Raw genomic sequence first — 22,801 nt, 5'->3', positions numbered from 1 at the left:
TAGAAGGAGCACTCTACATGACTAATTCTCTCTAGATCCTTTTCTTGTCCCTCCCCTATTTGGACTCACCTGTTTTGTTTGGAGGTCATCCACACTAAAGAGTCCTTTACAGCTACCCAAGAGCAATTGATATGCCCCTGGATCTTTGTTATAGTAAGACTGGGATCTATGTCATGGGCAAATGCAGTTTTCCATTCTGAGTAATCCATCCTCTCCTTAGTATTATTAACATACGGTTCTAAATATGAATGTTCTAACCCTAATAGGGTTAGATCTGGCCCTAAGAAAGGTATTTCTTCTGTGCACATTGTTGCTACCCACGAAGTACAGTTAGGCTTTCCCCAGTAAAATTTGTGATCTCTGCTCAGGCTATATGTCTTATATTCTAAGCATTTATTAAGGCAAATGTGGGTCTGACACACAGTCTACTTAATCCTGGTTCAAACATTGTTTGTTTCAACTCATCACATGCTTCATAAATAGTTCCTTCTAGTGGGCATCCTCTCATTGTGTAAGTTAAGGGGGTATTTTTCTTAATCTCTGTGATGTCTATACATTCCATGGATCCTGCATCAGTCAAAAGGATATACTTTGTTTTGTTTTGTTACTAGATTTAAGGGCCCTGTCAATTTTGGTACTACACCAATGCACATCCAATTTGTATAATTGTGTGCATGACAAGTATAATTACCGCATTCTACTTTAGACCTTTTACAGTTGCTACAGAAAAATTGTTCAATTAAATCTCTCCAAGGTCCCACCAATTCCTTAGCACGGGTTAACCAAGGAATAGTATAATTTTTTACTTTCGTCTTAATGAGGGATAGAGTCCCTGTGGGCTCACATCCTGACCTTGGTATGTTTGATTCACAGGTAAAGGGTACATTATTCATATCAGGGTGTGTATAGGCTGGTGGGTTTTCTACTAAGCCTAACACTTGTTTTTCTGTTTTTACCCTGGGCAATATAATGAAGATGATAATTGTCATTATTAATCCATAAGCTCTGAGCATAGGTAGTTCAAATCTTTCCCACAATCTCATTAAGTTACCTAATACTTTAAATTGTTTAAGTGTTTGCTTACCCTCAATTAACTTACCTTTATCTGGGTCCCATCTCTTTAATTCTTCTTTTAGCTGTTGTAGATGTTCTTGTAGTCGGGCTGCTAATTCATCTTGTTGGTCCTCGGACAATCCCTCAACAGGATTTACAAGTGGTGTATTTTCTTCCTCACTTAATTGTTTAAGTATATACTGTTCATAGAGGTCTTTTGCTTCTCTTCCTTTAATGTACATTTCTCCATTTGCTGCTGCTGTTGCCATCTCTGGAGTTCTTTAGTCCTAGCTCTGGAATGTGAAATCCCTAATTCTTTCTGTAAAAAGCACAACTGACAGTGGTATCTACATTTCTTACAAACACATGAATTCTTTTGACAGGATAATTGCAATTGATATTCCATTAGTGCCTAATTGGAAATTCCCAAGTCTTGAGGTAAGACCAACACTTATATATGTCCTTATATAGGCGAGAATATCCAAAGGTTCCTTTATGTGTGCATGCTTCAGAAGGAAAATCAATGGTTGTTACAATGTGTACGCTAAGGCTGCCAATCTTTGCAATGTTCCTTGAGGTGTTAAGCAGTACACCAAAAGTACTCTATACATCACACCTTCTTCCAGTTTTCCTGTTCTAATCACCTTTTTCCAATTTTTACTTTTCTTGCAATACCAGCAACTAGTTGCCCTCGAAGCAAGCCCATACATTCCAGATACCCATCGTTGCTCTGCTAATGGTCTAACATCCCTGTCAAATTTCCCATATTTTCCATTTGCTGTTATTATAGTCCTAGTATCTTTGGTTGTTAGAATAGCACTAGTCCATGGCCAGTGATCATACAATTTTTCACTAGGTTTCTGTGGGGGATTTCGTATGGATCTTCTTCTAATTTATAAGCTAAACATATTCGGTTGTGGTTTATTCTTGTGCAATCTCTAGCTTGTGTCTTCTCGAGCTGGAACTATCCTAACATGTCTTTGGGGCAAGCTAATAATCCCCTTTTCAGGTGTGTCGATCACTACTGCTCCTTCTCCTCTCCAAAGGATGGTAGTGGGCCCTTTCCAGTCTTTACTGTTTGGTAATCTATAAAAGCAAGAATATTTTTCTGCATGTAGTTTTTGTAATGCTAGCTTTTGATTAGAAGCAGTCCATTGTTGATAATAATATCTCTTCATTGGGGTGTATCCTATTCCTCCCCTTCTTTTTGGTTAAGAGCTATTAGTACCAACTGTAATTGAGCCTCAATAGTCTGCACCTCGTCCGTAAATTTGTCCATCGTACTTTTCAATGTTTGTTTGGCTCGCTCTATCATTCCCTGGTGTTGTGGGCAATATGGAGTACCAGTTGTATGGTTGATATTTAAGTATTTACATAGTCCCTCAACAAAAAACAGAGAAACAGTCTGCCTTACTCACCTTTCCAATGTATCTGAGTCCATCCAAATCATGGCACCAATGATGCTGCAGGAATTTCAAATCCATTCTTTGTCTCACAGCAATAAATAATCCCAACATGGATCATGAGATTGGGGGAGCAAAGCAAAAGTAGGTTTTCTTGAGAAAATGATACTCCTGCTAGCCGGGGGTGGGGGATAAGGGAGGGGTCCAATAAGTCCTGGGTACAGGAAGTTTAATTAGGGAGTGATATTAATGGATTCATTTTCGAAACAGAATCGGACACCACGTGTCTGTATCTTCTCGCTTGGGAAATGGTCATGACCCCTAACCATGAAAAAATGTTACCTTATTGACCATCTGAAAAATGGGACAGTATATTCCCTCTCTGCCTATAATTTCTCTTACTGGCTCCTCGCCTTCCCTCCTCCCAGACAGGATTCCATGAATACCCCTTCATTGTTTCATTTCTCATATAAGGGCCCCTCCTCTTGGGCATTTCCCAAGAGGCTACTGAGAGGCCACTTTCTACGCTGGACTTGAGGGCTTTCCTCTGAGGCTGGCCGGATACAACACATCCAGGTGAAGAATTTGATGATCCTCCTGCCAATCCCCAGGCGACCCTTGCTCTTTTTAGCCTGAGTGTCTGAGGTCCCTGCCTCCTCCTCCTGCTCCTCCTGCTGCTGCTGCTGTTTGCCTGGGATGCTCTGTTTCTCTGATGCTGCCTGGGGGCAGCTCCTGACTTCTAAATCATCCTCACTGCTGTTGGTGTTCAGTGTGGTGGAGAGGGAGGTCAGAGGATCCTGGCTAAGGACTGCACAGGCAGCGGGGGTCCTTGTCAACATGGCCAGTTGGGAACTATCTATCCTGCAGGACTCACTGCTACTCATACTGGGAGTCCCATGGCAAGGATTCTGCCCCGATTGGTCTTCTGCAAGTATCAGTGGTTGGGAGCTGAGAGCAGCACACTCAGGGGCTCTGCTGTTGCAGCCTGATTGTCCCTGGACGCAATGGAGAATGGGACTGCTTTCAACACTGGGGATGGCATGAGGCATGGGCTTCACTTTGTTGTGGTTCTTCTGAAGTCCTGGGGACAAGGCACTGGCTTGGAGCCTGGGTGGCAGGGAGCCTGCTTTATGGTCCAGCTGGAATCCCAGGTCCTCAAAAGACCTTAGAGCTTCAGGACCCTGAGGAGATACCAAAGTTTCCACTTCACTATGTATTTCTTGCATGCTAAAGCCCTGCTGTTGGGATTTCACCCAGTGTGGCACAGAAGACAAGGGGTAATCCCGTTCTTTAAGGCACAATTGAGAGCATAGGCCCCCTGGGAATTCCTGTATTTCCTGTTCCTGGGGGAGAAACAGAAACTCTTCACTTGTTTCAGGTACTTCATGTCCTGCACTGAGCCACTGGTAGCTCATGGTGTCTGCCACTATGGGCCTCACCTCCGGGTCATGGGTCAGTAACCTTTCCAACAGGTTACTAAGCTCTAGGTTTACACAGGTGAGAATTTGGTAGTGTCCGGACAGGATGTTTTCCTTGAGCTGCACAAAATCCTCCCCGTCAAAAGGTAGTGACCATGTCACCATGGTGTACAGGACCACGCCCAGACTCCAGACATCAGCCTTGTACCTACTGAACTCCTCCTCTAAGAATTCCTCAGGGGCACAATACTCAAATGTCCCACACAAATCTTTCAGGTTTTCTCCATCAGCCAATTTGCAGCTGAGCCCAAAATCGGTCAACTTAATATTTAGATTGGCATCTAGAAGGAGATTTTCTAACTTTAAATCTCTGTGCATGATACGCTGCTCATGGCAGTAATGCACAGCTAATAAAGTTTGGTTAAACAGCCGATGTATCTCTTCATCCTGTAGGCAGCCTTTCTCTATCATGTACCACCTAAGTTCCCCGCGATCACATACTCCATAAAAATGTAGGCTCTCTCTGTCGTGTGCCTTAGCTGCAACAGTTTTATAATGTGAGGGTGATGCAGCCCCTTCATTATTTCTGCTTCTGCCTGCTGCTCGCTACGGGGCAGCAGGTCCGATGGAGCTCCTCAGGGCCAGCCTACGGAGCTCTGAGGCCTAGCGGGATGATGAGCGTTGGCGGCAAAGGAACCACACCAGAGCTGGGAGATCAGTCAATGCCCAGGGCGCAGCCGTGTTCTCAACTTTATTGGGAGGGGGAATAGCTTTTATAGACACAAAAAGGGGGCTGTCCAAGGCACAAGGGAACCGAGCCAACCAGCTGAAAGGTCAGGCAGGACACGAGGCGGGCATGCCCTCAAGGGCCTATCACAGCTGAGGACACATACTGTTCTCCTGTCTCCTGTCAGGCTAGGTACCTCCCCCGGGGGCCATCTTGAGTTGTTGGAAACGCTGTCACTGGAATGCGGAAGTGCAGCAAACTCGAGCAAAGGCTTAGTGGCCTTGTCAAGCGAAGGCTTAGTGGCCTTGTTTCCTTTTCAATTGGAGCCCCCCGCATCTCCCCCTTTGCTTTTACTTTGAGGGTAACCGTGCCTGTCTTAGGTTGTCCCCACCAGGAGCTGGAAGTTGCCTGTCTTGGAGAAGCCAGGAGGGAGGGCCTGGCCATCCGTCTTAGGTCGACCATTCCCGGGGGATCTTACCCGTCATTGGCTACCAGTACCCTATTTAGGAGATGAGGGGATAAGCGGAGAGGTTTGGCTAGTAACCCAGTGGGGTATCCTGTTGACTAACAAGGGCCTGGTACCTGACTTCTAGCTGGTTGACTTGGGTTGAACGAAGCTGTTTTCTAACAAAGGAACCTAAGGTGTTAACCACACAGGGGCCTATGAGCAGAAGTGCAATTATGGCAGTGATTGGACCAAACAACGGCAGGAGGTAGGGCAGCCACCCTCCCCACATCCCTCGCCAGCCATTGTAAGAGTCCATTAGGCATCGCCGGCGACTTTCAAGGTTGTCTTGAAGTTGTTTAATTCAATCCTGGACAACTCCAGATTGGTTAACAAAAAAGCAGCACTCCTCCTTGAGGAAGACACAAAGGCCTCCCTCCTTTGCCGTTAGTAAATCCAGTCCTCTTCTGTTTTGAAGGACTACTGAGGCCAGGGAGGAGATCAGTTCCTGTAAGACTCTAAGCAATTGGGTTATTTCTCGCAGGTCCCCGACAACCTGAGAATGTAATCCGTTGTTGAGATAAAAGGCGGAGATCCCAGCCACACTGGTACCCACCCCAGCGGAAACACCCAACCCCACAAGTAAGGGGATAAGGGCCAGCGCCCGGGCTATCCGGGCTTTTCTGGAGAGGGGAATTGGAAGGGGCTCAGTAGCCAAGGCAATTTCAACCTGTGGAGAAGCAACAAGACAGGGGAGCAGATTTGATTGCTTCTCATGGTATGGGTTAATAGATGCTGCCATAGGAAGGAAGCATTTGCGAGTGCGCAGTAAGACTGATTAGGCAGTAGAGTTGCATTATCTATTTTTTTATGTTTTTTTTTTTTTTTGACAGGCAGAGTGGACAGTGAGAGAGAGAGACAGAGAGAAAGGTCTTCCTTTACCTTTGGCTTACCCTCCAATGGCCGCTGCGGCTGGCGCGCTGTGGCCGGTGCATCACGCCGATCCAAAGCCAGGAGCTGGGTGCTTATCCTGGTCTCCCATGGGGTGCAGGGCCCAAGGACTTGGGCCATCCTCCACTGCACTCACGGGCACAGCAGAGAGCTGGACTGGAAGAAGAGCAACCAGGACAGAATCTGGCGCCCCAACCAGGATTAGAACCCGGTGTGCCAGCGCCACAGGCAGAGGATTAGCCTATTGAGCCGTGGCACCAGCTGTATTATCTGTTTTTGGTTTTTTTTTTTTTTTTTTGACAGGCAGTGTCAAAAAAAAAAAGGCCTGGTACCTGACTTCCAGCTGGTTGACATGGTTTGAATGAAGCTATTTTCTAACAAAGGAACCTAAGGCGTCAACCACACAGGGAGAGAGACAAAAAGAAAGGTCTTCCTTTTGCTGTTGGTTCACCCTCCAATGGCCGCTGTGGCCGGCGCACCACGCTGATACAAAGGCAGAAGCCAGGTGCTTCTCCTGGTCTCTCATGGGGTTCAGGGCCCAAGGACTTGAGCCATCCTCCACTGCCTTCCTGGGCCACAGCAGAGAGCTGGCCTGGAAGAGGGGCAACCGGGAAAGAATCCAGCGCCCCGACCGGGACTAGAACCCGGTGTGCCGGCGCCCCAGGCGGAGGATTAGCCTATTGAGCCACGGCGCCGGCCTAAAGTCTCTTGCTTCTGCTTCAGCCCCTGGCTTCTGTCCCAGTACCGGCCTTTGTAGCCACCTACGAAGAGGGGCACGGGACAGAGAGCTAGCCTTTAACTCCGTGCCAATGAGCATAATAGGGGGTCTCCTTTGGTGAGGTACTGCGCATAGCCAACAGCCTTGCCGGACAGGTAACGTGGAGGTGTTAAGCAGCTGGTAAGTAAGGTTAAGCATCTCTAGTCAGGTCAAAAAGGGCTATATGGGCTATTTTCTTTTTCCACATTACTGATTAGCTGGGATGTATTTTTGCTTGTTGAAGCACTTCCTCAATGGGGGAGGAAGTATGAGCAGGGATCCATACCTTTATTGTTCTAATGAGGCCCTATGGATCTCTTCCTTTCCCGCCCACTCGAATTCCTGCATCCTCTCCTGAGAGCCATTTAGGATCATCGGAATTTCTTATAGTTTACTGGGTTGCAAGCTCCTCTTTTACAGGAGCTCCCCTTTGGGCAGAGTAGCTCCAAAGGACTCTTAAGCGACCCTGTGTGTGAATGTGGGCAGCTCCAGTAGGGGCAGTACCTTCCTGGATATTCACACAGTCTCCCTTTTGTAATGTTTTCCAGCATATGTATTTATGGTTAGTTGCATAAGTTTTTTCCCAGTCTGCACAGGACCCCCACCTGGTTGTGGGTTGGCAGGCGTCAAAGTAAAAGCTCAGCTTCCTTTGAGGTACATTTGGAAGTGTTGAGGACTCCTGGAGGATCGATCCCGATAGCCAAGATACGAAATTCCCATTGTCCCCCGCCGGATGACGTCTCACCAGGCAACAGTTCCAATAGCAGGGTTGGGAGGACCGCCCCTGCAACAGGTAGCCACAGGTGTCTCATCATTCCTGTGAAAAAGAGAGAGAGAGATAAGGCCTCAAGAGGGCTGGGCTCTTGGATTAAGGTCATTAATAAGGTCAGTGGGGGGAAGGTGTTTGAGGTCTCTGGCCAGGACCCAGATGGGCTTGTCTTCATTTTGGAGGAAGACACATCCAAAGCCTATGCCTGCTGTTAGGAGTGGGTCAGGGCCCCTCCAGGCCCCTGTGAGGGGGTTCTCTCCATCGGACCTTGGACCTTAACAGTGGAGTACTTAAGAGTAGTTGTCCAGTGTCGCTGGAAAGGAGTGAGGTTGTCAGTCTTTGAAAAATTTAAAATATTTAAGGTGCATAATGCCATCTTTAGCTGGTCATGAGGGGGTGTTACTCCCCCTTTTTGTTTTATAAGTTGGGCCTTTAATGTTTTGTTTTGTCTTTCAGTGATTGCCTGGCCCGCAGGGTTATAGGGGATACAAGTGATATGTTTAATTTCCCAATGCTTTAGAAAGGTAGCAAATGAGGTGCTGGTAAAACAAGGTCCATTATCAGTTTTAATTTGTTTAGGAATGCCAAGAACCCCAAAGCATTGTAATAGATGATTGTTAGTGTGTTTCGCCTTTTTGCCTGTGTAGGCTGTAGCCCAGCAGGCATTGAGAAAAGGTGTCAACAGTTACAAAAATATACTTAAGCTTTCCATAAGAAGTGAAATGGGTGACATCAGTTTGCCAGGTGGTTGGGTGCCAGTCCACGAGGGTTGACCCCAGGTCCCTGTAAGGGAGGTAGCTGTAAGAATGGTGAACAGGACTTAGAAGTTCGGACGATTTTCTTTAATTCTTTAATTGGGTCATGGGGGTATCGATGTTGTAACCCCCTCCAATTGACGTAAGGTCATGAAAGGAGATAGCCTCATCTTGTGTAAGGTAGCACTGGGATGAGGACGCTAATGAATCCGCAATGGCATTACCTTGAGACAAAATATCCGGGAGGTGGACAAGGCTTAGTCCTTGACTTCAGAAAGTTTCTGGTTTGAATCCTTAAAGGAGTGATAGGGTTATCATCAAGTTTAATGTGTGAACAAGGGAGGTTGGGGAGTAGATTGGCCACGTAAAGACTGTCAGTAAACAGGTTAAAGGGTCCCTGTATTGTTTTCAAGGCCAGGACAACGGCATAAAGTTCCTTGAATTGGGCTGACCCTTGAACATAATGAACTACTTTTTTTGGCACTTCTTGTCCCTGCATATGGGGCGGAAAGATGGCAATTGCTGCTCCTATTTTTCCCCTGTCAGTGAACACAGTGTGAAAGGATGGGTCAGCTTCAGCCAAAAATAATTTGTGTAGTATCCAGTCAAGTTTGGAGAAGGAGTTCATCCATTTATAGGGGCCACAGTGGCAATCAGTCTTCCCCGGGAAGCCTTCTAGAGCAATTGCAATGCGGCTATTGTTTCGTTGTAACCACTCGAAATCAATCGACCAAAATGGTACAACAAGGGTATGTGGCTGATGACCAAAGAGACGATCGGACAGGTTCCTACCCTTTATGATGCAGTCAGCGAGGTGGTCTAGGGTGGCACAGATCCGGGGGGCCCCTCCCATGGACAGATGAACCCAGTGGATGGGTTCTCCATCTTGAGCCAAAAGGCCGGTGATGAGGGATTTTCTGCTGAAGATATAGAAGAGTAGGTGCGTGGAAGGGTCATAACACCTCAGGCAGGAACAATCTATATAGCCTGTTGGAGCTTAAGGAGAATGTGTTGGTGTGTTTTTTCTAAAGCAATAGTCTTATACAAGGTACCTCCCTTAAGGAGGTCAAACAGGGGAGTAAGCTCCTTGGGTTCGAATAGGGATCCAAGGTCTCATCCAGTTAATTTCCTCAAGGAGTTTTTTTTTAACTGAGATAAAGAATAGGTTTGTTGGATCTGAAGCTGCGGTCGAGTGGGGGAGACCATATCTAGTTCTTTTTTTTTTTTTTTTTTTGACAAGCAGAGTGGACAGTGAGAGAGACAGAGAGAAAGGTCTTCCTTTGCCGTTGGTTCACCCTCCAGTGGCCGCCGCGGTCGGCGCGCTGCGGCCGGCGCACTGCGCTGATCCGATGGCAGGAGCCAGGAGCCAGGTGCTTTTCCTGGTCTCCCATGGGGTGCAGGGCCCAAGGACTTGGGCCATCCTCCACTGCACTCCCTGGCCACAGCAGAGAGCTGGCCTGGAAGAGGGACAACCGGGACAGAATCCGGCACCCCAACTGGGACTAGAACCCAGTGTGCCGGCGCCACAAGGCAGAGGATTAGCCTATTGAGCCGCGGCGCTGGCCGTATCTAGTTCTAAGACAGCCCCAAGAACCTTAAAGGGGGTTACCTTTTGAACCTTTTCAGGGGCAATCTGGAACCCATGTTTAGTGAGCAATTGTAAACAGGAGTATCTGGGGACCTGGAAAGATCCAATCTGTATCTGGGGACAAAGAGGGACTGCTGCAGAGTTCTCATCCCATCCGTAAGGTCTTTGGTCTCCTTCAAACTCCCGGAGGTTTGGCCTCGGAGCAGTTGAGACCTTCTGTAATACGACCATCTAAATCTGTCCGTGGAAATTCTGTACGGCCCGTGTTTGTGTCCCCTCCCCCACCCCGGTGCTGCGCAGTCTCCTCCCTGCCCCAGTCCTGCCCCTGGGGCCACAGTTCTGCCCCTGGGGCCGCAGTTCCACATGGTGCCTCGCCTTGGCCAGCGCCTAGTAGCCGACTTAGAACTGGTGCGGACCAGTGGATTCCAACTGTTTAATTAAAACAAAGCATAGCGAGGGCCGGTGGTGGGTGTTGATGCAATGTGATTTCTGCCCAGTGCTCTTGAGTGTCAAAGTAAAGAAATTCAGTGAAGTGCGGAGAAGCCAGCAGGAGCCCTGAGGGCCAGCTGCGGCATCCGGTGAGCTCTTGCTGGCCCTCAAAAATCCGGGGAAGAGGGTGTAAATCTCTCGCCAGGCCATGCCCGTATCTCCAACAGGTCTCCAAGGTGAACAGCCTTCTGGCATGTTGGAACAATGTAAATGTTAAAAAGGAGAATTACAATTGGGTTAATTTCTGTAAAGGAAAGACTCCATGTCTATCATCAGGCTCTGTTGGCTGGTCTCAAAGTGGCAGCATGCAAGATTGGCACAAAATTCGAATTTGGCCTTAGAGACTGGTGTGGACTGGGTAACTCTCCTCCCGCTTGCCTTATCTCAGAATTTGAACTTTACCTTAGAACCAGGCCTGGTCCAAAGTCTACTCTCCCTGTCTTATCAATGGAACAAATCGGGTATCCCACCCTTCTGATGGCTTTTCTGTTTTATCTCATGCAAGCCAGAAGATACTGCTTTGTAACTTGCTGAACTTATTTTGCAATTTGTTTTAACAAATTTCTGGGTGGTCAGTAGTCAGTGATACAGTAAGGTAATTAGCACTTGTTTTAGATAAATACAATTTTAATTAAATTCAGGTACAGATATATAATATCAGCATCTTAAGTCATTTAGGTATAACTGCTAATTTAAATTGGGTAAAGACAAATGAGATAAGTGTCTAAATGTAAACTTTGGTACTTTCAACACCTTATGTTCTATAGAAAAACTACTTGAATTTGCTAACATGTTTTCATAGATTGTCCATATAAAAAATAGTTCAACATCACTTAAAAGTAATTAATGCTGAAATTTGATGTGTTACCTTGTTTAAAAATGTGGTCTTGATTTAAAGATTTTTAATAGGTTATTTCAAAATGTAAAGCAAGAAAATTGACAGATGAAAAACATCACAAGTATAAAAATAAAATGTTTCAAGTAAGTTAAAGAGGGTGTGTAAAAGTCACAAAAAGTTGTAAGAAAAAAAATTTTTGGACACGAAAGCTATTACTGATTTTCTGTTAGAGCAAAAAGTTAATCTGTCGTGTTCTCTTGATGTCTCTTAAATTCTAATTGTCTAAAAACAACTGAGTTTTTAGTAAGAGCTATGGGTTATTTAAATATGTGCTTATTTTCAAACCTTTAAATAATCACCTTGTAACAATGATCAAATTTGGCCTGTATTATGTCATGATATAAAATAGTATTGATACAAATGTCTGAAAATTATAAAGTCTGGTAATCTAGTGTTACTAAACATAATGGTCATCTTGGTGAAGGGGCCCCAGAGGCCTAAAAGAGTTAAGTGTGCCTTGTAAAATCCTACAGGTGCTTTCAAAAATGCTATGTAAAGTAAACAAGTGTCTCTTCTTGGTTAACAGGTTTGTAATTTTAAATATGACAACTTAAGGTCTTTTGTCATCCACAGTTTTGTATATCAGATTTACTGCTCATAAAACTAAAGCATTGTTGGTTCTGTGTTTAACTGTCCTCCTATAGGTTGCAATGGACTTTTTCCAGCTACATCTGTTGTATTCAGTACTTTGGGATGACTCTTTAAACTGATAAAGCCAGTAATGTATTGCAGGTACCAGCTGGAAAAAAGTATAGTTAACTGAGGTTACTAAGATCAGAAAGTAATTCAAATCAATTGGTGATTCATAAAAAAGGTTAAAGATTCTAACAACTATCACTGAAACTGCTTTATTGTTCTGATGTATGTGACCCTGTAGTTTGCTGTGAAACTAAATGCATCTATCTAATCAATTCCTCTGTATCATTTATGTATGTTTTTCTAATGTCTCTGCTGGTCTAAATGTTCTGTATACAAGAAAGTTATTTCAAGTGTTACATATTGCTGTAGAGCTTGATTATATTGTAATCTGTAACAGAATGTTTCCCGTAAATTTAAAAGGCTAAAGTTGATCAAAAATTCGTGTAACCTAAATCTCTGTAAACTTGTTAAAAGAAAAAAAAAAACTGAAAATATTTTATATACTTGTGCTTAAATTTGCTGGTTAAACAAGCTACAGCATGTTGGGTATTTAAGAGATGTTTCCGAGTACATGTATTCTTAAAATTTGTGAAGGACATTGGGCCTTCTGGTAGGTGTTTTCCTAAGTTGTTGTCTAATAATTGAATCTGCTTGCTAAGTTTATTTCATTTGCTATTACTCTTAAAATATTTGTGTATGAAAGAACTGCCCTGCCTTTTTGACCCTGTTGCCATGTATGATTATTCCTTGTGAGATTACTTAATTACTTGGATTAAAGACTAGCGTAGAAAATTAAAGCCACTGCCAGGCAACACCACACAGAGTAACGTATCTGTTTTGCCTCTGGTGGTGCAAGGTTTTTTAAGCATGGCTGGTAACTGGTAAGATTTTGTAGTGACAATCTGGCAATATCCTTGCATAGCTATTTGGGTAAGGACATAGGTCAGTTCTGTTAAAGGTCAACCATGTTCAGAAATCAGAGTAGCTCAACCAGGCTAAATATTTATAAGAAACATGCCTATAACTCTGGACTTCTAGTCTGGACAACACAAATTAGAGGTGGGACTGAGCACTCCCTTGACTTGCATTCTCTGGTCTACTTTAACAAGAACCAGGAGGAAAAGAAAACTGGACATCAGAAGCAATGTGAAGATGGATGGCAGGCCTATTACAGGCAGCTGTGTACAGTGTTCTGCCCTCAGGGAGACCCAATAGGCCAGGCCACTGCAGTGGCTTTCGATGTGGTAAGCCTGGGCTTCAGCAGAAGTCAGCTTATAAAGAGCCCTGGCAGCTCTGCCAGCCAGGAGTTGGATCACTGGAAATGGACCTGCCCTGGAGTCGAAGGACTTCAGGTCAGAGCCACAGATCTTATTGGCTCTAAGCTGAAAATCCCTTCACTTGGCTCAGCCTTCAAAGTGACCACCACTGTTGAGAGAATGGCCAAGTAGGGTCAGTGACATTGCAGACAGAGCTTTAAATTTGCTGTTGGAGATGCCACCTACCTTTACCTGGCCAGCTCTCCTCCCAGGCCAGGTAAGTAATGAAAGTCAGCAGAGTGCCTTCCCCAAGGAGGTTCACACCTCCCTTAAAATGTACCCTATGTAAAAAGATAGATAGGTCTAGTGTTGCCGTTGATTTCTCAACAATGTTGCAGTGGATTGGTTTCTGAGAGGAGCAGTGTGGTGGGGGCAAGAGGCGCGGAGTCACCACACAGACCCCGGGGGGAGTCGGGTGAAAGCAGACTTGAGGCGAGCAGCCAGCAGACTCGTTTATTTCAGTTGGTACAACATCTTGTATAGCCAAGACCAGCCAGTCTGGTCAAGGGGCGGTCTGTGCCCCAACCAATCACAGCCTGTTGCCAGGCAGTTTCCAAAGCCATCCAATCACAGCCTGTTGCCAGGCAGTTTCCAAAGCCATCCAATCACAGCCTGTTGCCAGGCAGTTTCCAAAGCCATCCCTGAGTAACTGACGCTCGCTTGCCAGTGGCCACCTTGGCATGGCGTTCTCATTCCATCACATTTCCCCCTTTTTGTTTATTTTTGAGCAATGGGATGCATGACTCTTGGTCCTACCATTGTTGACCCCATTTCCATGTGGTCTCCTTACGCAGTTGTGCCTGTCTTAGGTTGTCCCCCAGGGGATCTTACCCGTCATTGACTAACCAGTGCTCAAATCGAGAGATCACAGGATTGCTTGCTCAGATAGGGGTAGGAATGTGGAATAATGGTTATCAGGAATGGCATGACCGCACACAGGCTGTGGGCCATTTGAGTGGCTGACCAAAGCTAGTGGGGTACAAAACAGTAACAGATGTGGCTATGGGCAGTTTCTCAGGGTAGGATGATAGGGCAGGTGTGTCTGCTAACAAGGTGGGTTCTCAGTCTTGTTCAGCTGGTTTTGTTGGCTGTCAGTTGCAGGCTTGATGTTTCTGGCTGGTACCCAAATGTGCTGTTCTGCATTCTGTGGAAAGACACAAGCATATCCTCGACCTTTGGTTAGCAGAGGGTGTGGTCCTTTCCATTCTCCTGTCAGGGGGTCTTTCCACCTAACCACAGTGGCTGGGGTCTGGGATGGAAAGGATCCCCAATGTTTATAAGCTGGGCTGATCCCTTGGGAATCAAAAGTAAGAAAATTGATAGTGAAAAGGACCTCAGTCAAAGCAAGCTATGGGTCTAAGGCATATGATTATTTTTTTGTCTTTGTAAGAGATCTTTAATTGTCCTGTGAGTTCTTTCAGTAATTGCCTGTCCCTGTGGGTTGTATGGGATACCTGTGGCAGACTGTATGTTCCAAGATTTCAGGAAGGAATTAAATTCCTGTGATGTATACGCTGGCCCGTTAGCAGTCTTTATGGTCCAGGGGACACCAAGGACCAGCATGGCTGATTTCACCACCTTTATCACATTACTAGCCTTTTCTCCGGATTGGGCTGTTGCAAATACAGCCTTTGAATAAGTATCTACCACCACATGGACAAACTTAAGTTTACCAAAGGAATTAATGTGGGTGACGTCCACTTGCCATAGTTTATTAGAAGCAAGGCCTCACGGGTTCACTCCTGCTTGTTGCAGTGGGCCTAACGGGGCGAGGGGTGCACAATTCTTGCAAGAGTGCACTAGGTGTTTGCATTGGCTCATTGTTAGCTCTGGGAAAAGCAATTTTATGTTGCTTGCTGACATATGAAATTTTTGGTGTAAAATACGGGCTTGTTCTAAGTGTCCAATGGAAGCCGTGTTGCAGGAGATAAGACGATCAACCTTTCTGTTGCCTTGGAAAATAAAGCCAGGTAACGCAGTATGTGATCTTACGTGTGAGATATACCATGGATATTTTCTGTTCTCAATTAGCTCTTTAAGTGTTGTGAATATCTGGTCAATTGGCTTACTGGTCGGGTTAAAGACTGCAAAAGGGATCGTCTTTGCTACCTATACTGAGTATTTGCTGTCCGAAAATATTTTTACCGGTCCATCTTGGCTAAGGAGTAGAACCTTGACTATTGCTTTTATTTCTCCCAACTGTACTGATCCCCCATGGGGTTCTGCATGGATCTTATCTTTTTCTGTTAAAGATTTGATCACTATTCCAAAGAGTGACTTGTTGGCATCCATAAACGCACATGGTGCCATGGGTATAGGTTGATTAGCAGGGAAAGCATGTTTTGGATAGTCTGTTTCTAAGGTTTGTAGTGTCTGGAGTAGCCTGTCTGCTGGCAGGTGATTGTCAATCTGTCCTGGAAAATTTATCATTAAAATTTGAAAGAGCATGCTATTCTGCATCAATGTCGACAGTTCTAATTGTGATAGTGGTTGGACCACTATGTCTGGCTCTGTGTTAAATATCTTATTGGTATAATATCTTAATTTAAGTCCCATCATAAGGATGGCATCTGCTTTGTTTGCTATTTTAGGACAATCGCTCCAGGCTATGTGCACCCAAAAAAGTGGTCCGTGTTGTTGCCAAATAACTCCTAAGGGGGCCTTGAGGATAGCTATGGTTATGGCAAATAGAGGCACCTGAGGGTCATATCTAGAGGTTTTTAAATTTGACAACTGGGTGTTAATCTTTTCTATAGTGGATTTGGCTGCAGGTGTCAATGTGATTTTTGAGGAAGGGCTGTTTCCCTTAGTAAATCGTGTAGCGGTCTAAGTTCTGCAGGTGTTAGGGGAAGGAAGGGCTTCAGCCAATTGATTTGGCCACATAGTTGCTGAAGTTCATTAAGTGAGTATTTATGCTTGACTTTTAGGTTTGGGCCCATTGGAGATATATGGGAGGAGATTTGATAACCCAAGAATTGAAAGGGAGGAAAATGTTGTACTTTTTCTGTGGCAATAGACAAACCCAGGAATTGTAAATTTCTTACTGTCTCACTTAGACAGGTATTCAGAATTGCTGCATTCTTGTGAGCAAGTAAGATATCATCCACATAATGTATGACCAAGCACTGATCTTTAAGTGTGCTGGTCGCATGAGAAACGTATCTTTGGCAAATGGCAGGGCTATTTTTCATGCCTTGGGGGAGTACTGTCCACTGGAATCTTTTTGCAGGGAGCTGGAAATTGGGCTCCCATACTGTAAAGGCAAAGTAAGCCTTATCCTGCTCTAATGGGAATGGAAAAGAAGCAGTCTTTGATATCAATGGTAACTATGTGATATCCATTAGGAATGGCCCCTGGATGGGGAATGCCAGCCTGGAATGTTCCCATCTTTTTTATATTTTTGTTAATTGCTTCTGAAATCCTGTAGAAGCCTATATTTTCCCTGTTTCTTTGGTATCACAAAAATGGGCATGTTATGAGGGCTAGTGGAGGGTTCTGTGTGTCCCTTTTCCAATTGTTCCTGTACCAGTTCTTTAAGGATGCTAAGTTTGGGTTGTATTATTGGCCACTGTTCTACCCAGATGCTTCCTGTTTTTTCCCATTCAATGGGGATTGGGCTTGGCTTTTGTATGAGGTGAGCAGTGGCCCCTAGAATTGGGGGTGAATCTTACTTGTAGGTTCTCCATTAAAGCTGCTGACTTGTAGAGATTTGTGATCCGTAGTGAGGACTGCTTGTATTTGTGAGAGTACATCTATCCCCCATAAGGTCATGAAAACTTCAGCAATTAGTGGGAAGATGGTTCCTGTATCTCCATTGTCATCTAAATATAGAGTCAATTTCAGCCTCAGATTGAAGATGGGCATCGACCAGTTAATGGTAGTAGGACTCCCTCTTACTTGCTGGGCTGAAGGCCGCCCCACTGGGAGTTTAAAGGTTTGGTCTTGCCATCTTTTGCCCAATGAAAGCCTTTGTTACATAGTTAGGTCATTTATGGCTGTTGGAGTCCAGGGTCTGAATTTTGTGTCCGCTCCTACATTAACAGCAAATGTGCAGGTGGCATGGGGTCTAGCAGCTGCCCTAAGAGCTTGGGGTGTCCAAGTACTGCCACAAATGTGGGGATCCTCACTGGGTGCAGATGGGATGACCTTGCATGAGTTATTGTCTAGAGGTCCTTTAAGTTCATCCCACAGGTATGTGGGGGGTGGCTGACTAGGCGTTGCTACATTGTTTGCTACCTTATTTTCACAGTTGGAGCTCTCTCTCCCTAAGTCATCAACTGTTTGTGAGGCAGAGGCCTGGAGTGTCAGGCTCTTACCACTCACAAATTCACTATGGCTTATAATCTGCGCAGGATTCTGAGAGGGGGGGTATCTTTCCCATGTCTGAGCACTTAAGAGCCCCATGGCACGCCAACTCTAGCCAAAGGAAAGACACGTACAGCACTGCTGCCATAACAAAGCAAATTCCTAGCACCTCAGCTGTTGATGGCATTTTGCAGGAGGTTTCCCTACGTTAGACAAACAGATAGTGGTGTATCAAATCGTAAGTATGTCCTGTGCCTAGTGGGGGACTTCCTTGATTCATTAGGTCAAGGCCGTATGGCCACACGGTGTCTCCGGAGCGTCACCTCTCTTGAGTGAGGGAAGATGACTTGGTTCTGAATTCTGGGATGATGAGTCCCTTATGAGAATTCGCCAGGCGAACCGAAAGTAAAAGGAGGAGCCGAGAAGCGACGTACGCTTCTGGGTGGTGTGTGCCTAACCTGGGGTCACTTAGACCGAGGACAAGGACAAGGAAAGGGGCGTAGGAGGGGGTTCTGTGCTCACCCTCACAGAACCGAACAGCACACAAAACACCGAGGGGCCTACTTGCCGAAATCCAGGGGGGACCTTGCCGAGTCCGACATGCTGTCTTTCTCTCAGTCAAGTTGGCGTGCCAGATGTTGCTGTTGATTTCTCAGCAATGTTGCAGTGGATTCGTTTCTGAGAGGAGCAGTGTGGTGGGGGCAAGAGGCGCGGAGTCACCACACAGACCCCGGGAGTCAGGTGAAAGCAGGCTTGAGGGGAGTATCCAGCAGACTCGTTTTTTTTTTTTTTTTTTTTTTTTTGACAGGCAGAGTGGACAGTGAGAGAGAGAGACAGAGAGAAAGGTCTTCCTTTGCCGTTGGTTCACCCTCCAATGGCCGCCGCTGCAGCCGGCGCACCGCGCTGATCCTGGCAGGAGCCAGGAGCCAGGTGCTTTTCCTGGTCTCCCATGGGGTGCAGGGCCCAAGCACCTGGGCCATCCTCCACTGCACTCCCTGGCCATAGCAGAGAGCTGGCCTGGAAGAGGGTCAACCGGGACAGAATCCGGCGCCCCAACCGGGACTAGAACCCAGTGTGCCGGCGCCGCAAGGTGGAGGATTAGCCTATTGAGCCACGGCGCCGGCTCTAGACTCGTTTATTTCAGTTGGTACAATATCTTATATAGCCAAGACCAGCCAATCTGGTCAAGGGGCGGTCTGTGCCCCAACCAATCACAGCCTGTTGCCAGGCAGTTTCCAAAGCCATCCAATCACAGCCTGTTGCCAGGCAGTTTCCAAAGCCATCCCTGAGTAACTGATGCTCGCTTACCAGTGGCCACCTTGGCACGGCCTTCTCATTCCACCACAGTCTAGGTCCCTTAACTTACAAGGCCTAAAGCCACCAGGTTATTATCTAGCCCCTTTTATCAGATCCTCTTTGCCTCTCAGTCAGAAAACTTATTTGTAACTTGGACAACACTTTTCTTGACTCCTCTAATAGCAACTCTGTCCTTTGTTCTGGACCCTGTCTGGCCCACTCCTTGGTCTCATTCCTTTGTAATTTTGTTGCTTATTAAAGTCAGTGTTTTATATACATTCTGTACATATCCTTTGGGGGCAGCAGTACTATCTTTTAAACAGTATTACTGTAAGTAGTGTACTTCAGAGTGTAAATTACCTTGTTTAAAACTGTGACTTTAACATCTGTGTAATTAGTGCATATGGTTTCTACTCTCCATTATCAAGGTAATTCATTATTAGGTAAATTTGGCTAGTAGGGAGTATAGTTATGTGAGCAGTGTTTCCTATTAAATATCAACTACTGTCTCAGTTACACATAGGAACAGCAGCTGCGCCTTGTTCAGGAAAAGTAAATGCACAAAGTTAAAAAGTTAAAGACATGCTGCAAATAACTAGTCATTATTCTGTGTATAAAAGTAGAGCAGAAATTAAACGCTGAGGATTTCTGTAAATTCTTTGTTCTATGTAGTAGATTGCCGTTTATACTCCCAACATGTGTGTACTGATAACCCTCTCCCACACTAATGAGTGGCTTTTCTCCCGGTTTTGCCTGGAATCTGCTTTATTCTCACCCTGCCTCTATACTACAGTGTCTGTTTAAGTGTTTACAGCTGGTGATGGAGCAAACCAAGGCCTTCTGCAACCAGGCGATCAACCAAGTGCTACTACAGGAATGTGCTCGGCTCCCCACCCAGGAAACAGTGGCTTAAAACATTGCCCCATGGCAGTGAAGAGTGCCTCTTTTCTCCACGTCAGCAGAGGTGGCTCTGAGGATGGATCGTCATCCCTCTGCACCTCTTGGACTTCTGGGACTGATGTGGTGGGCTGTGCACCACTGCTTTTCCGCAGATCACTCGGGCCTAATGAAAGATAACATGGCTGGCTAAGGTCAGGGAGGGGCTGGCAAAACGAAAAAGAATGGGAGGCCTCTCAGGGGCGGTTTGAGTCTTGGTTCAGTTCTTCTCCGTGGCAAGCCACCCTACTATCAGGACTCATAGGGCCCCTTGTTCTCCTGATTTTAATTTTAACCTTTGGCCCTTGCATTGTTCACAAACTTGTACAGTTTATGAAACAGAGATTGGGCACCGTTCAATTAATGGTCCAACGGTCCCAATATAAACCGTTAAACGTTTGTAAAACCAATAAAATGTCAGTCCAAACCCATGATTGGGTTTTTCTTTTTTCTTTTTTTTATTTTTTGACAGGCAGAGTGGACAGTGAGAGAGAGAGACAGAGAGAAAGGTCTTCCCTTGCCGTTGGTTCACCCTCCAATGGCCGCCACGGTCAGCGCACTGCGGCCGGCGCACCGCGCTGATCCGATGGCAGGAGCCAGGTACTTCTCCTGGTCTCCCATGGGTGCAGGGCCCAAGTACTTGCGCCATCCTCCACTGCACTCCCTGGCCACAGCAGAGAGCTGGCCTGGTAGATGGGCAACCGGGACAGAATCCAGCGCCCCAACTGGGGCTAGAGCCCGGGGTGCCAGCGCCGCAAGGCGGATTAGCCTAATGAGCCGCGGCGCCAGCCGATTGGGTTTTTCAAACATGTACAAAAACAAGGAGGGATGAAGAGCCAAAGTGACTCCATTTTAAAACAATAAAAAAGCAGCCTCCTTTTCCCATAGCAGACAAGAGTCTTTGTAAAAGCAGGCATTCAAGCATTCCGGAGATACTAAAGCTTACCAGGGACAGCTAGCTCGGTAGACCAAGGACAGCACAGTAGAGATTGCTAAACAAAGTAACTCCCTGTACCCAAAGCTCCTGTGCTGTAAGCCCCCGCTGTAACTCCCTGTGCCCAAAGCTTCCATGCTGTATGTAACTCTTTTTTCCTGCTGATGTAGCCCTTTTTTCCTTTAAAAACTCTCCCAAACAAAGACCGGGACCTCACTCCTTCCTCCACTGTGTGGGTTGGATGGATGGCATCCCTGTCGCGGCTTGTACTCCTGAATAAACCTTGCTTGTGCAGTTCAGTGTGATCGACTCTATGGGGGTCTCTGCGGGGATCTAACTATCTGGGCACAACACCCCCACCCCTGCAATCTGACACTAGGAACACTTACTAGTCACCCAAGTTAACAACAAAAACTGTGAAACAAAAATCAAGAGGACACAGTATGCTAATATTTCTAACAGATAATGCTAATGATATGAACTACAGTATACTAATCACTAAAACCAATTGTATCCAAATTAAGAATTAAAAGTTAGAAAACACACAGAATGCTAAAAATGGTAAAGTGAAACAACAAATATCTTAACTATGGTAACAATTCTAATCAGTAAATCTTAAAATGATCTTATCTAAATCAAAGGATGAAAAATGAGAAAAAAATCAAAAACATGGGGGAGACACAGCAAGAATGCTAGATGAAAACAGCATAAAATACATTTAGCCAGTAACAATAAAAACAAAAAAGAAAATAAAAAACATTTAAGAAAAATAAATACACAAGTATACAAAGTAGAAATAGGCAGCAGAGAGAAATTGAGAAAATAGAAAAATAATAAAACAAGTAGAAAAAAAAGAGAAAAGAACCAATGTAGTAAAAAGAACAAAGAGACCAGACAGACAAAACAGTGATACAAACGACAAGACGAGAAAACCAGTAATGTCATCCAAGTCCTTCAGGCTGCCTCCACAGAGCTTCCTGGGCCAACTGAACAAGAACTGAGGCCAAGCCAGGGAACTGTTATTAAGGCAGTCGGAATGACATAACAATGGCTCCCCTGATGTCAGAGCAAGATACAGACCAATCACAGCTGGGGATACACATGGTGGTTTTCTCAAGAAACTTTCTACCTTGGTTAAAGTGAAAGGACCCCAAAATTTTTTTGCTTAAGTTGGTGATAGCAATTGATGTTTAGGTTTTGATAAATTAACACCTGAAGGCTGTTTCAATGGACTTTTCATTTCTAGTTTTAAACTTTGTAAATAACTCTTGGCTTTGGTAGGACTCCTCAAGCCTACACTCAGAATATCCAACATGATAGGTCTCAACACGTTGGTACCACTTCACTGGCATAATGACAATACAACAAAATATTATGTTTGCCAAGTCACCATCAGGTGCATGGTTCATATCCATAGAGCTGAGAGGGAGGTTTCTTGCATCGTTTACCCTGAAGTTCATCATCAGATTGCTCCTCAGTAACCCTGGAAAGCTGCACAGTAGGGGGCTGATGTAGTCCAGTGCAAACAGCAAAGTGAGAACAAACTGAAATCTATAGCCTCCAAAAGTGCTTCAAATCATAAGGAGGAAGAGAAGACATTCCAGGATATTCCAGTCCTTTGGGTTACCGTAACAAGACCCTGACCTGGGTGACTGAAAAAGAACAGGAATTCATTTTTCACTGTTTTGGAAGTCGGGAAGTCTAGATCAAGGCCCAACAGCTTTACGATCTGGGAAGGGTTCACTCTCTGCTTCTAAGATGGTACCTTCTTAAAGAAAAAAAAAAACACTGATAAGGAAATGAAAGGCTGGTGGTCTAGTGTGGGCCATTCAGCCCAGGTATAGGTGTTGAAATGTTGCACAATTTTGTCCAATACCCGGATGCTGCTTCCAGAAAAATACGGTGCCTTCTTAAGGTTCCTCATGAGGAATGGCCTTCTTAAGCTGTCTTCACCTTATAGAAAGTCCCCCATCCTGGGGCTGCTGTTGTGGGTGGGGTAAGCCACCACCTGTGAAGCCAGCATCCCATATGGGTGCCGGTCCTAGTTGTAAGGGTGTTGGTGGTAGGGGGAAGAGGACATAGAATTACTTGCATAGTTGTTCCATAGGGGAAATACAAATCT

General features: G+C 45.4%; 1 long non-coding RNA gene across 1 annotated transcript in view; it reads left to right on the top strand.

Annotated features, from left to right (window-relative positions):
* The window catches only part of LOC149120545 (uncharacterized), a 46,982-nt gene extending 25,517 nt beyond the window's left edge, over positions 1 to 21,465 (top strand). The window contains exon 3 of the long non-coding RNA XR_016225924.1: positions 19,603 to 21,465. This is a non-coding gene — a long non-coding RNA (uncharacterized LOC149120545). The remainder of the gene's footprint in view (positions 1 to 19,602) is intronic.
* The last annotated feature ends 1,336 nt before the right edge of the window (positions 21,466 to 22,801 follow it).

Source organism: Oryctolagus cuniculus, chromosome 19 (genome assembly GCF_051225735.1).
Source record: "Oryctolagus cuniculus isolate XC-2025 breed Fujian yellow rabbit chromosome 19, ASM5122573v1, whole genome shotgun sequence".
Taxonomy (NCBI): domain Eukaryota; kingdom Metazoa; phylum Chordata; class Mammalia; order Lagomorpha; family Leporidae; genus Oryctolagus; species Oryctolagus cuniculus.
The sequence above is the reverse complement of the archived record's forward strand: the minus strand, read 5'-3'. Positions and strand labels throughout refer to the sequence as shown.